This window comes from Macaca mulatta, chromosome 1 (assembly GCF_049350105.2).
Source record: "Macaca mulatta isolate MMU2019108-1 chromosome 1, T2T-MMU8v2.0, whole genome shotgun sequence".
Taxonomy (NCBI): domain Eukaryota; kingdom Metazoa; phylum Chordata; class Mammalia; order Primates; family Cercopithecidae; genus Macaca; species Macaca mulatta.
In genome coordinates, this window is record NC_133406.1 from 238,685,814 (window position 1) to 238,700,681 (window position 14,868).

Below are 14,868 nucleotides of genomic sequence, written 5' to 3' on the forward strand. Positions count from 1 at the left end.
CCCAGGTCCCGGTGACTCACCTCCACCTCCCAGGGCCATCCTGCTGCTGCCGAGCTGCAGCAATGGACAGGGGCCAGCTCCCCGCCCACGCCTCGGACTCCAGGACGTCCCTTCCCCTACACTGTGGGCATCCGAGCATCCGGCAAGGTGTCAGTCCAAAAGAAACCATGTAAGTGGGCTGCAGGCTGGCGTCTGAATACCCACCTCAACCCGCAGACCACACTTCCATGGCTTTCTGTGTGCCCTGTAGGACATTGCTGTCCAGGGAAGAACCAAGTCAGTGACTCCCAGGGCTAACTAACGGGCGGGATGTTCATTCCTTCCAGATCCAAGGGTGCGCGTTCTGCTCTGTGCCATATGGGGAGAGTGCAACACCTCCCAGCGCAGAGCAGAAGGAAGAGGCAACAGCTATTGCCCTGAGCACCCACCCAAAGGGCTCTGGACGGATCCTCCCTGATGCAGAAGCAGTTCCACGTGTCCAGCAAGCAGGAAGAGCACTGTGAAGGAATACCCGGTGTGTCGGGATCAAGGGCTCTGGGTGTGAAGTCTGAGCTGCTTTCTCATGACTGTTCCCACAATCTGGTGCCGGAGTCCCCTCAGTGGGCACTCTCAGTGGTGCCAAGACAAGGGGGTGGGCTTTGTTCAGGAGCCTGGGTGAGGAGCACGCACCCCATCTCAAACAGGGAGACTTCCGTCGATGGAGATCGTCCTTGTTACGGATTGTGAAAGCCTCACCAGAGCCTCGCTCAGAGGGTGGGTTCTGCCACGGAACAGAAGATGGGGCATAACCTCCAGTGTGCCCCAGAGAGCGGGCAGCCCACGCCTCTGCGAAGCGGGTGGTCGCTGTCATAAAACAACCTGAGCCTCTTTCTAACAGAGTTCAGCGTCCTGCACCTCTGACACTGAGGAAACAAATCACGACTCTCACCCTGTCGTTTCGTAAAAGAAGAAAACAAAGCTGGGAAATCCGTTTGGGAACTACACACGGCCAGTTTGGAGCAGAGCTGGGACTGGCACCCAGACCTCTGACTCCTGGAGCTCTTCCCTGATTCTCTTTTTTGTATTTTGTATTTTCTTTTTTTTTTTTTTTTTTTTTTGAGACGGAGTCTGGCTCTGTCACCCAGGCTGGAGTGCAGTGGCGCGATCTCGGCTCACTGCAACCTCCGCCTCCCGGGTTTACGCCATTCTCCTACCTCAGCCTCCCGAGTAGCTGGGACTACAGGCGCCCGCCACCTCACCCCGGCTAGTATTTTGTATTTTTTAGTAGAGACGGGGTTTCACCGTGTTAGCCAGGATGGTCTCGATCTCCTGACCTCGTGATCCGCCCGTCTCGGCCTCCCAAAGTGCTGGGATTACAGGCTTGAGCCACCGCGCCCGGCCGTATTTTGTATTTTCAGTAGAGACGCGGTTTCACCATGTTGGACCAAGATGGTCTTGAACTCCTGACCTCAGGTGCTCCACCCGCCTCGGCCTCCCAAAGTGCTGGGATTACAGGCGCGAGCCACCACGCCCAGCTCTTTTACAATTTTTATTTTATTTTATTTTGTTAAATAGAGATAGCATCTCACTACGTTGGCCAGGCTGGCCTCAAACTCCTGGGTTCAAATGACCCTCCTGCTTCAGCCTCCCAAAATGCTGGGATTAGCAGAGTGAGCCACCTGTCTGGCCAGCATGCATTTTCTGAATGACTAATAGGCATCTTTTCATGGGCTTATTTATTTATGTATCTTTTGGTGACGTACGTGTCTGTTCAAATCTTTTAAAAGCCTAATGTTTTTAAAAATGAAGTTATCAATCTTATTATTAAGAGTTTTTTCATTGGGCGCGGTGACTCACGCCTGTAATCCAGCCCTTTGGGAGGCTGAGGCGGGCAGATCACGAGGTCAGGAGATCGAGACCATCCTGGCTAGCACGGTGAAACCCCGTCTCTACTAAAAATACAAAAAACTAGCCGGGCGAGGTGGCGGCGCCTGTAGTCCCAGCTACTCGGGAGGCCGAGGCAGGAGAATGGCGTGAACCCCGGAGGTGGAGTTTGGCGTGAACCCTGGAGGCGGAGTTTGCCGTGAGCCGAGATCCAGCCACTGCACTCCAGGCTGGGTGACAGAGCGAGACTCCAACTCAAAAAAAAAAAAGAGTTTTTTCCTACATTTTAGGTGCATGTCTGTTGTTGGATATATGTTGCACAGATACTTTCTCCCAGCCTAGGGCCTGCGATTCATTTTCACAACAGTATCTTTTGAAGAAACAAAGTTTGCAATCCTGGCGATGTGGCCCTGTTTCTGTATGGGCCGCGCTCCCCCCCTCATCCCTTTCCGCCCTGACTCCCTTTTCCTGTGTGGCGGCAGGGACGCCTTCCTAGGCAAGTAGCTGGTGTCCTCGGTGGGCTCACCTCACCCATTTCCCCCTCTCAGGATCTTGCCCGTGGCTCCCTGATGTTCCATCACTTGGGGGCTGTTGTCTCAAATATTTTGCTGAGTCTTTCAGTTGTTTCACGCATGCGGCAAACCTGTCCCTGTTACTCCATCTCGGCCAGAAGTAGAAACTTACCTTCATTTTTTTTTTTTTTTTTTTTTTTTTTGAGACGGAGTCTTGCTCTGTCACCCAGGCTGGAGTGCAGTGGCCAGATCTCAGCTCACTGCAAGCTCCGCCTCCCGGGTTCACGCCATTCTCCTGCCTCCGCCTCCCGAGTAGCTGGGACTACAGGCGCCGCCACCTCGCCCGGCTAGTTTTTTGTATTTTTTAGTAGAGACGGGGTTTCACCATGTTCACCAGGATGGTCTCGATCTCCTGACCTCGTGATCCACCCGTCTCGGCCTCCCAAAGTGCTGGGATTACAGGCTTGAGCCACCGCGCCCGGCCTTCATTTTTAAAATAAAATAAAATTGGCCGGACACGGTGGCTCAAGCCTGTAATCCCAGCACTTTGGGAGGCCCAGACGGGTGGATCACAAGGTCAGGAGATAGAGACCATCCTGGCTAACACGGTGAAACCCCATCTCTCCTAAAAAATCCAAAAAAAAAAAAAAAAAACTAGCCAGGCGAGGTGGCAGGCACCTGCAGTCCCAGCTACTCGGGAGGCTGAGGCGGGAGAATGGCATAAACCCGGGAGGCGGAGCTTGCAGTGAGCAGAGATCTGGCCACTGCACTCCAGACTGGGCAACAGAGCAAGACTCTGTCTCAAAAAATTTAAAAATAAAAAATAAAAATATTAAATTAAATTAAATTAAGCTGGGCGCAGGCGAGGTGGCTCATGCCTGTAATCCCAGCACTTTGGGAGGCCGAGGTGGGTGGATCACTTGAGGCCAGGTGTTCGAGATCAGCCTGGCCAACATGGTGAAACCCCATCTCTACTAAAAATACAAGAAGAAATTAGCTGGGCATGGTGGCACATGCCTGTAATGCCAGCTACTCAGGAGGCTGAGGCAGAAGAATCGCTCGAACCTGGAAGGCGGAGGTTGCCGTGAGCTGAGATCGCGTCAGTGCACTCAACCTGGATGACAGAGCGAGACGTGGTCTAAAAAAAAAAAAAACCAGCTGTACTGAGATAGGATTCACACAGCGTAAACTTGCCTTCACTTTGCAAAGTCGTTTTCTCCCTGGGCACAGTCGCTGGGGTCCTGGCGCTGGGGCTCCTCTGGCCTTCCCTTCTCTCAGCACTTCCTAGTCGCTTCTTGTCTTCTGGCTTCGGGGTTTCTCTTTTTTTTTTTTTTTTTTTTTTTGAGACGGAGTCTCGCTCTGTCGCCCAAGCTGGAGTACAGTGGCCGGATCTCAGCTCACTGCAAGCTCCGCCTCCCGGGTTCACGCCATTCTCCTGCCTCAGCCTCCGGAATAGCTGGGACTACAGGCGCCCGCCACCTCGCCCGGCTAGTTTTTTGTATTTTTTAGTAGAGACGGGGTTTCACCATGTTAGCCAGGATGGTCTCGATCTCCTGACCTCGTGATCCACCCGTCTCGGCCTCCCAAAGTGCTGGGATTACAGGCTTGAGCCACCACGCCCGGCCAGCTTCGGGGTTTCTCACAGGAAGTTTGCTGCCGTTTCTTTGCTGCACTTTGCGAAATGTGTGTCTTTCACAAAGTGGTTGTAAAGAGTTTTTCTTTCTCGTTTTCATCAGCTTGGTTGCTGGGCATCTTGGTGTGATTTTCTTTTTCATATATGTGTGTATGTGTGTATATATATATATATATGTATGTATGTATTTTTTGTTTGTTTTGTTTTGTTTTTGAGACGGAGTCTCGCTCTGTCGCCCAGGCTGGAGTGCAGTGGCGCGATCTCGGCTCACTGCAAGCTCCACCTCCAGGGTTCACGCTATTCTCCTGCCTCAGCTTCCCGAGTAGCTGGGACTACAGGTGCCCACCACCACACCCGGCTAAGTTTTTGTATTTTTAGTAGAGATGGGGTTTCCCCGTGTTAGCCAGGATGGTCTTGATCTCCTGACCTCGTGATCCGCCCGCCTCAGCCTCCCAAAGTGCTGGGATTACAGGCGTGAGCCACCGTGCCTGGCCCACTGTCCCATTCTTAATAGTGGCTGGACCGTCTTACTGTTCTTGTAACCACCCCCGGCACCCTCCCGAGCACACATCTTTCTCAAATGCCTGAACCACTGCACCAGCCGCCGTCCTCCCAGGGCTCTACAGGGGGAGCTCTACCTCGTGCAGGGCATCCGTGTGCCACCCAGGATGGGATCCTGTTGCCAGCTGGGCAGTAAGTGATCCAGCTCCAGATCCACAGTGCCATCTGCCTTCTCAGACCATTCCTGGCACCGCCTGTGCCCCTTTGTGCCCTCTAGTAAGCAGACCATGCAATGAAATCAGGAATGCAAAAGACTTTTTGGGAGCTCACACCCATGAAAAATCAAGGCAGAGCTGGGGAGCTGGGCTGAGAAAGCCTTCAGGCCACAATACCCGTCCAACGTCTGTGAAAGAAAATCGGGAGGAAACAGAATCGGGCTGGGAGAGCCTGACTGCGATGCAAATCTCTCAACATTTTGGCCACCCCAGCGGAGGGGCACGGCAGGGCTCTGCAGCAGAGAGTGCTCAGCGTCCACCAGGAGTCCTGTGTTGGGGGCCAGGGCTGCCCAGTGCCCTGCGTGCTCAGTCATGGGCCAGGGGCCGCCCGGAGAGTGTGCTCTGCTCAAACGCTTTCGTGCGTCCCTGCGGCAGGGCTGAAGGCTGGAGGCTACCTGCACACCTCACAGCTAAATGCAAATCCATGCTCCAGTGAAGATGGAAGTGGCGCCCCTACATGGCTGCCACAACATTTCAGAATGGTAACTTAGTGTCCTAGCACCCTCCAAAGGTGGCCAATGAGGACATTTTATTTTATTTTATTTTATTTTTAGAGGCAGGGTCTCGCTCTGTTGCTCAGGCTGGAATGCAGTGGAGTATCACAGCTCACTGCAGCCTTGACCTCCTGCGCTCAAGCGACCCTCCTGCCTCAGCCTCTGGAGTAGCTGGGACTACAGGCGCCTGCCACCACACCCAGCTAATTTTTATTTTGTTTTGTTTTAGATGGAGTCTCGCTCTATCACCAGGCTGGAGTGCAGTGGTACGATCTCAGCTCACTGCAACCTCATCCTCTCGGGTTCAAGCAATTCTCCTGCCTCAGCTTCCTATGTAGCTGGGAATATAGGTGCGTGCCACCATTGTATTTTTAGTAGAGACAGGATTTCACCATGTTGTCCAGGATGGTCTCGATCTCTTGACCTCGTGATCTGCCTGCCTCGGCCTCCCAAAGTGCTGGGATTATAGGCGTGAGCCACCGGGCCCAGCATTTTTTTTTTTTTTTTTTTTTTTTTTTTTTTGAGACGCAGTCTCACTCTGTCACCCAGCCTGGAGTGTAGTGGCACAATCTCAGCTCACTGCAATCTCCATCTCCCAGGTTCAAGTGATTCTCCTGCCTCAGCCTTCTGGGTACCTGGGACTACAGGCACCTGCTACCACGCCTGGCTAATTTTTCTATTTTTAGTAGAGATGGGGTTTCACCATGTTAGCCAGGCTGGTCTCGAACTCCTGACCTTGTCATCTGCCTGCCTCAACCTCCCAAAGTGCTGGGATTACAGGTGCGAGTCACTGTGTTCAGTCTACTTATTTGTTTTATCTCCTTACAGAATTATTTCAGAACAGCAATATCAATAATATTACTGTAATCAGGATTACTACAAACTACTTAACATTTCTTCACAATTCTTTTGTCATCGGGATATAGTGTACTAGGTATACATAGTCAAATGGTCGGGTTTTTTGTTTTTTGTTTTTTTTTTTTTTTGAGATAGAGTCCTGCTCTGTTGCCCAGGCTGGAGTGCAGTGGCGTGATCTCGGCTCACTGCAAGCTTTGCCTCCCGGGTTTACGCCATTCTCCTGCCTCAACCTGCCCAGCAGCTGGGACTACAGGCACACACCGCCATGCCCGGCTAATTTTTTTGTATTTTTAGTAGAGACGGGGTTTCACCGTGTTAGCCAGGATGGTCTTGATATCTTGACCTGGTGATCCACCTGCCTCAGCCTCCCAAAGTGCTGGGATTACAGGCGTGAGCCACCGCGCCCGGCCAAATGGTTGGGTTTTAAAGCCACTTGAAAGCTGGATGCTGTGGCTCACACCTGTGTGGAATCCCAGCACTTTGGGAGGCTGAGGCAGGAGGATTACTTGAGGCCAGGAGTTCTACACCAGCCTGGAAAAGATAGTGAGACTTCATCACTGCAAAAATAAAAATGAAAATGACCAGCTACTCGGGAGGCTGAGGCAGGGGAATAGCGTGAACCCGGGAGGCGGAGCTTGCTGTGAGCTGAGATCGCGCCACTGCACTCCAGCCTGGGCAACAGAGCGAGACTCTGTCTCAAAAATAAAATAGGCCGGGCGCGGTGGCTCAAGCCTGTAATCCCAGCACTTTGGGAGGCCGAGACGGGCGGATCACGAGGTCAGGAGATCGAGACCATCCTGGCTAACACAATGAAACCCCGTCTCTACTAAAAATACAAAAAAATTAGCCGGGCGAGGTGGCGGGCACCTGTAGTCCCAGCTACTCGGGAGGCTGAGGCAGGAGAATGTCGTAAACCCGGGAGGCGGAGCTTGCAGTGAGCCAAGATAGCGCCACTGCACTCCAGCCTGGGCGACAGAGCGAGACTCCGTCTCAAAAAAATAAATAAATAAATAAAATAAAATAAAATAAAAATGAATTATCTGGGTATGGTGGTGCACACATGTAGTCCCAGCTGCTTGGGAAGCTGAGGTGGTGGGATGGCTTGAGCCCAGGAGGTCGAGGCTGTGGTGAGCCATGATGGAGCCACTGCACTCCAGCCTGGGGAACAGAGCAAGACATTGTCTCTTTGAAAAAAGAAAAGTCACTTCGTGAGGCCAAGGCAGGCAGATCACTTGAGCTCAGGAGTTTGAGACCAGCCTGGCCAACATGGTGAAACCCCCGCTCTACTAAAAATACAAAAAAACTAGCCAGGCATTGAGGCGCATGCCTGTAATCTCAGCTACTTGGGAGGCTGAGGCAGGAGAATTGCTTGAATCCAGGAGGCGGAAGTTGCAGTGAGCCAAGATCACTCCATTGCACTTCAGCCTGGGTGACACAGCGAGACTCTGTCTAAAAATAAAAATAAAAAGTCACTCAAAATTATCCTTTTTTGTATGGCTAAACCCCCCACATGCCATACAATTAAGTTCATTTGTTTCATTCTGTCTCCAGTTTTTAGATGCTTTTCTATTTTGATTTATTTTTGGTTTTCTAATTACACAGTTCTATAGCTGAATGTAAGCACATTTAAAGAGATCTGCTTTCTATTCCTGTGCCCTTCTGCCCAGATAGTAACCTTTTTAATGTCAAAAAATACACATATATATTCTTATTGCCCCTGCTCCTTCTTACATAAATACTATACACACTTTTCTTCATCTTGATTTTTTTTATTTTTTTGAGACAGGATCTCACTTTGTCACCCAAGCTGGAGGGCAGTAGCACAATCACAGCTCAGGGCAGCATCAACCTCCCAGGCTCAAGAGGTCCTCCCACCTCAGCCTCCTGAGTAGCTGGGACTACAGGTGTGTGCCACCATGGCCAGCTAATTGTTTTTTTGTATTTTTTTAGCATCTGGGTTTTACCATGTTGCCCAGGCTGGTCTCAAACTCCTGGACTCAAGCAATCCTCCCTGTTTGCCCCCCAAAGTGCTGGGATTAGAAGCGTGAGCCACTACGCCTGGCCTCAATTTTTTTTTTTTTTTTGAGATAGGGTTTCACTATGTTGCCAAGGTTGGAGTGCAGTGCTACAATCAGAGCTCACTGCAGCCTCAGACTCCTGGGCTCGAGCAATCCATCCTGCCTCAGCTTCCCAAGTAGCTGGGACTACAGGCTCAAGCCACCATGCCTGGCTTGATTTTTTTTACTTAACAATGTATTCTGGAGTCACTCCACAGCAGAACATAGAAATAAATGGTCCTTATGCCTTCTTTACAGCTGACCTTCTTTACAGCTGACCTCCATCGTGTAGCTGTTCCACAGCTTCCTTAACCAAACAGTTCCATGGACACGGGGCTGTTCTCAGCCTGTCACTGTCCTTTCCTTCTTTCCTAGACAGTATGTGTGTGTGTGTGTATATATATATATATAGAAAGAGAGAGAGAGGGAGAGAGAGTTGGAGTCTCGCTCTGTTGCCCAGGCTGGAGTGCAGTAGTGTAATCTCGGCTCACTACAACCTCTGCTTCCTGGGTTCAAGTGATTCTCCTGCCTCAGTCTCCTGAGTAGCTGGGATTCCAGGCATGCGCCACCACGCCCAGCTAATTTTTGTATTTTAGTAAACAGGGGTTTCACCATATTGGCCAGGCTCGTCTCGAACTCCTGACCTCAGGTGATCCACCTGCCTTGGCCTCCCAAAGTGCTGGGATTATAGGCGTGAGCCACCACGCCCAGCCCTTTCCTGGAAAGTATATTAACAGTTCACTGGGAAAGGTCCAGGGAGGCAAAGCTGATAAGGAAGAAGCCCTATCATTTCCACAGAGTCAGGAAGAAGTATAATCTCTCTTATAAAAGCGAACCTGGGCTGGTAATGGTGGCTTGGTTCTATTCCTCAGATTCTGAGAAGGAAAGCGATCTGGCACTGCGGAAGGAGGATGAGTGCAGCGGTGGTGTGGCGTCACCCAGCTACTTTCCACAGCCATTCTCATGGGTGCTGGGTATTCTGCAAGGTGTCTTGCCTCTGATGGATCAGGTTATGGTCCAGGAAAAAACCAAAGGACCTCCCAGGCCTCACTGTGGCATCACGAGCAGGCCACCCTGCCAGTCCTACGCATGGCGGGCTGAAAGACTGCTGGGGTAGGGGGCGCGTCCAATTCACTCGTGAGCCCAGTTCTTGGCATAGAGTGGCTCAGTGAAAGAGACCACTCCCTTTCCTCACACTCCCACATCTCCATTGCAAATGGCCCCCACGGGCCAACTGTGCGAGAAGAGCCTCCGGTGTAAACAGGATGGAGACGGCCTGGGCAGCAGGGGGTGGGGACTGTGGGGAAGGCAGTGGGGAAAGTCGGAACGGGCTTGGCATGTTGGGCCCATCTTTCATTTTGTTTTTTGTTTGTTTGTTTGTCTTGAGACAGAGTCTCGCTCTGTCGCTTAGGCTGGAGTGCAGTGGCACAGTCTCGACTCACTGCAACCTCCAACTCCCAGGTTCAAACGATTCTCCTGCCTCAGCCTCCGGAGTAGCTGGGACTGCAGGTGTGCGCCACCACACCCGGCTAATTTTTGTATTTTTAGTAGAGACAGGGTTTCACCACGTTGGTCAGGATAGTCTCGAACTCCTGACCTCAAGAGATCTGCCCAACTTAGCATGAGCCACCATACCCAGCCGGGTTTTTGCTGCTTTTGATTTTGAAACAGGGTCTTGATTTCGCTCCGGCCAGAGGGTGATGGCACCATCATAGCTCACTGACTTGCTATTTACTTTTACAATTTTTCAATTGGAGCCTTTGCTGGAACATAAAATCCAGAAGTCTTTTTTTTTTTTTTTTTTTTTTTTTTTTTGAGCTGGAGTCTCTGTCATCCAGGCTAGAGTGCAGTGGTGTGATCTTGGCTCACTGCAACCTCCTCCTCCTGGATTCAAGCGATTCTCCTGCCTCAGCCTCCTGAATAGCTGGGATTACAGGCAGCTGCCACCACGCCCCGCTAATTTTTGTATATTTAGAAAAGATGGGGTTTCACCATGTTGGCCAGGCTGGTCTCGAACTCCTGACCTCAAGTGATCCGTCTACCTCGGCCTTCTAAAGTGCTGGGATTACAGGCGTGAGCCACCCTGCCCGGCCCGATCTTCCATTTTCAGGAGAAGAGAAAAATACCCATTTTCACGGGAAACCTCCTAGTTTTTTAGGTTGACAATGACTCCAAACCATGGTCCTCTGAGCCACCGCGCCGGTGTTGAGCCCCTCCAGGCCCCCCAAGCCTGTCTGTCACCTCCAAGGCTGGGCCCTGGGCCAGGCCTGGACGTCTGGGACCCCGGAGACGTCCCCCCACCCGCGGCCTGTAGCCTGCCCCTTCAGCCGTGCCTCGGAGCCAGCGACCGCCCCGCTCCTGCCTGGAGAGCGGGCCCCGCCCCGCGCCGCGCCGCGCGGTGGGTGGTGGGTCGGACCAAGCCACCCGCTCCAGTCGGGGAGCAGCACGGGCGAGGCTCCCCCTCCGGCCACGATGGAGTCTTCCGTTACCATGGAGCTCCGCGCTCCAAACCCCGCCGCTGGCGCCGCGGACGGCCTTCGCCGAGGACCGCCGCCTCCCTGAGCAGCCCCGGGCTTCTGTGCCCCCGGACCCCGAGAACCTGGGACCCAGGCCAGCCAGAGGTGGGTGTGGGGGCGGATGCGTTTGACCCTGGGGCTGAGCTGGAAGCGTTTGACCCCCGCCCCCCAGGCAGAACTCCGTCCCATATTAAACCCCTTTCCCTGAAAGCTGTGCCAGAGAAATGACTGTTAATACTTCTAGTCCCTGGTTCGTTTCAGGGAACCCCGGCGCTGGCACAGCCTCGATTGAGGGGCCCGCACCTGACTTTGCAGCAGATGTTATAATAATGTATTATTATAACACATTTACAAAAACATTAAACAAAAATCAAGGGCCAGCCTGTCTGGTAAAAAGTTAAGACTCATGAGTGTCTGCCTAGGTAAAAAGGAGAGCATGGTCCATAGCCCCAAAGTCGTTTGGTTTTAGTATGTATAACCTGGTTTTCGAAGCTGGTTTGCCTCTAGTATTTTGTTCTCCTAAAGGAATACTCCTTTTGTCTGCATAAGCCAAGTATTGAGGTAGTCAGCAGGCCTGCTCTAGGGCCCACAGTTCAAAAGAAATGGACTGACAGCGATTCTCTGGGTAAAGATGATGCATCAATGCGCATGTTCAACTTAGAGATTGGTTATAAAGCGAACATCAGTAGCTACTACCCAAGTTAAGAAATAGAACATCAGCACCCCAAAGTCACTCCCCCTTGCCGTTCACAGATCCGCTCTTCTTGACCATGTCTGACTTTTTCTTCAGTTTTACTTACCTATGCATGCATCCCTAAACAATATAGTTAACTTTCGCTTGTTTTAAACTATATAAACTTTATATTTATATAAAATTTTAAAGATAATATATAATTTTCTTTAGTTTTACTTAACTATGCATGCGTCCCTAAAAAATATAGTTAACTTTCACTTATTTTAAACTTTATATAAACTTTATATAAAATTTTAAAGAATGTATGTGGTATTATATAAACAATATATAATATAAATGTAGTATACAAACTATATATAAAACCACATATAATTTTATGTAAGTTTCATAATATATACTAAACTTTATATAATACTACATATAGGCTGGGCGCGGTGGCTCCAGCCTGTAATCCCAGCACTTTGGGAGGCCGAGACGGGCGGCTCATGAGGTCAGGAGATCGAGACCATCCTGGCTAACACGGTGAAACCCCGTCTCTACTAAAAATACAAAAAACTAGCCGGGCGAGGTGGCGGCGCCTGTAGTCCCAGCTACTCGGGAGGCTGAGGCAGGAGAATGGCGTAAACCCGGGAGGCGGAGCTTGCAGTGAGCTGAGATCCGGCCACTGCACTCCAGCCTGGGCGACAGAGCGAGACTCCGTCTCAAAAAAAAAAAAAAAAAAAAAAACTACATATATTCTTTAAAATTTTTTTTTTTGAGACAGAGTCTCACTGTGTTGCCCGAGTTGGAGTACAGCGGGGCGATCTTGGCTCACTGCAACCTCTGCCTCCTGGGTTCAAGCGTCAGCCTCCCGAGTAGCTGGGCTTATGAGTGCCCGCCACCATGCCTGGCTAATTTTTGTACTTTTAGTAGAGACGGGGTTTCCACATGTTGGCCAGGCTGGTCTTGAACTCCTGATCTCAAGTGATCCACCCACCTCCGCCTCCCAAAGTGCAGGGATTACAGGCGACAAGCCACCATGCCCCGTTAACTTTCACTTATTTTAAACTTTATATAAATTTATTTATATAAAATTTTAAAGAATATATGCAGTATTATATAAATCTTGTATTATATAAAGTTATATAATATATGTATAAGGTTTATGTAATACCACATATACGTTTATATAAGTTTAATAATATATATAAACTTTATGTAATACCACATATATTCTTTAAAATTTTTGAAACAATCCCAAACTTGTATAAAAGTTGCAAGCTCAGCACAAAAAAATTTCTCGTAAAGTATTTGACAGTAAGTTGCTTTCTTTTTTTTTTTTTTTTTTTTTTTGAGACGGAGTCTCGCTCTGTCACCCAGGCTGGAGTGCAGTGGCCGGATCTCAGCTCACTGCAAGCTCCGCCTCCCGGGTTTACGCCATTCTCCTGCCTCAGCCTCCCGAGTAGCTGGGACTACAGGCACCCGCCACCTTGCCCGGCTAGTTTTTTTTGTATTTTTTTAGTAGAGACGGGGTTTCACCGTGTTAGCCAGGATGGTCTCGATCTCCTGACCTCGTGATCCGCCCGTCTCGGCCTCCCAAAGTGCTGGGATTACAGGCTTGAGCCACCGCGCCCGGCCATAAGTTGCTTTCATGGTGCTCTGTCGCCCCCCACCCTTGTCTGTATTTTTCCACAAACAAGGACATTCTCCAACACAGCCACACAGGAGGACACAGGCCTGTTGCTGTGTTTACCCCACAGTCTGTCAAACATGCTTTGCCAGTTAATTGCATCAGGCCCCCAACGTGGAAGGATCCAGCCTGGAATCACTTTACACTGAATTCTCACCATACCTCTTTATTCCCCTTCGGTCCAGAACATTCCTTGGCCTTGCTTTGGCTGTCATGACCCTGACACCTTTGAAGGTCATGGGCCAATTACTTTGTAGAAAGTCCCTCCGTTTGGTTTCGTCTGCTGTGTCCTGGTGATTAGATTCCCACTGTGTGTCTCGGAAAGTCACAGAGGTAACGCCATAGCCTGTTCGTTCCATCCAGTCAGTGACTCACAGTGGTCACGCTGTCACGTTACTGGTGATGTTCACTTTGAGCTCTTCATCAAGGTGGTATCTGCCAGCATCTCCACTGGGAAGTTCTTTTTTCCTTCGTAATTAACAAGCATTTTGTTGGAGGTACTCGGAAGCTATGCAAATATGTCATCACTCCCAGGCTTGGCCTAGGAGGCTGTCACGGTGGACACCTTCCTCCCCTGCCTGGGCTCTGATACACTCTGCTGGACCACACCTGGGGCTGCCCTCTTCCCTGTCAGGCTCTGCCATCCAGCTCTGAGCCTCAGCCGCACACACCCCCACCCTCCTCACCCGGCCAGGCGCCCGCATCCAGCTCTGAGCCTCAGCTGCACACACCCCCACCCTCCTCACCCGGCCAGGCGCCCGCATACAGCTCTGAGCCTCAGTCATACACACCAGCACCCTCCTCACCCAGCCAGGCGCCCGCATACAGCTCTGAGCCTCAGTCATACACACCAGCACCCTCCTCACCCAGCCAGGCGCCCGCATACAGCTCTGAGCCTCAGTCATACACACCAGCACCCTCCTCACCCAGCCAGGCGCCCGCATACAGCTCTGAGCCTCAGTCATACACACCAGCACCCTCCTCACCCAGCCAGGCGCCCGCATACAGCTCTGAGCCTCAGTCATACACACCAGCACCCTCCTCACCCAGCCAGGCGCCCGCATACAGCTCTGAGCCTCAGTCATACACACCAGCACCCTCCTCACCCAGCCAGGTGCCCGCATACAGCTCTGAGCCTCAGTCATACACACCAGCACCCTCCTCGCCCAGCCAGGTGCCCGCATACAGCTCTGAGCCTCAGTCGTACACACCAGCACCCTCCTCGCCCAGCCAGGTGCCCGCATACAGCTCTGAGCCTCAGTCGTACACACCAGCACCCTCCTCGCCCAGCCAGGTGCCCGCATACAGCTCTGAGCCTCAGTCGTACACACCAGCACCCTCCTCGCCCAGCCAGGTGCCCGCATACAGCTCTGAGCCTCAGTCGTACACACCAGCACCCTCCTCACCCAGCCAGGTGCCCACATACAGCTCTGAGCCTCAGTCATACACACCAGCACCCTCCTCACCCAGCCAGGCTCCGACAGCCCAGCCTGGGCCACTGTGGATCCTGCTGCACCTGCCCCACCCAGGGAACCTACTGTGACAGTGAAGGGAAGGGGGAGAGGAGGAGTATCAGGCGTGCCTCTCTCTTTTTCTCCTCGGGGTTGTGTGAGAGATTCATTCATACAGTGGCACCACGGCCATCAGGGCTGTCTCTAAGCCTCAGGACCTGAGAATATGACCTTACTTGGACTTAACGGTGATGCCTGTAAGTAGCTAAGAGGAGGACATACTAGAATAGGGTGAGCACCTCATCCAGTATGACCAGTGTCCTTATAAAAAGGAGAAATTTGGAC

At 51.4% G+C, this 14,868-nt stretch overlaps 2 protein-coding genes across 3 annotated transcripts in view; one reads left to right on the forward strand and one right to left on the reverse strand.

Annotated features, from left to right (window-relative positions):
• Positions 1-14,868, reverse strand: part of GABRD (gamma-aminobutyric acid type A receptor subunit delta) — a 72,638-nt gene that overhangs the window by 17,823 nt on the left and 39,947 nt on the right. The window contains exon 1 of one of the 2 annotated variants that reach the window (XM_028841134.2): positions 21-357. The exons of the other annotated variant lie outside the window; for it this stretch is intronic. The gene's annotated coding sequence lies outside the window, so the exon portion shown is untranslated. Of the gene's footprint in view, positions 1-20; positions 358-14,868 lie in introns of those variants that run through there. 2 annotated transcript variants of the gene reach the window in all.
• CFAP74 (cilia and flagella associated protein 74) overlaps positions 10,729-14,868 on the forward strand; it is a 78,924-nt gene continuing 74,784 nt past the window's right edge. The window contains exon 1 of the mRNA XM_077978912.1: positions 10,729-10,814. The gene's annotated coding sequence lies outside the window, so the exon portion shown is untranslated. The remainder of the gene's footprint in view (positions 10,815-14,868) is intronic.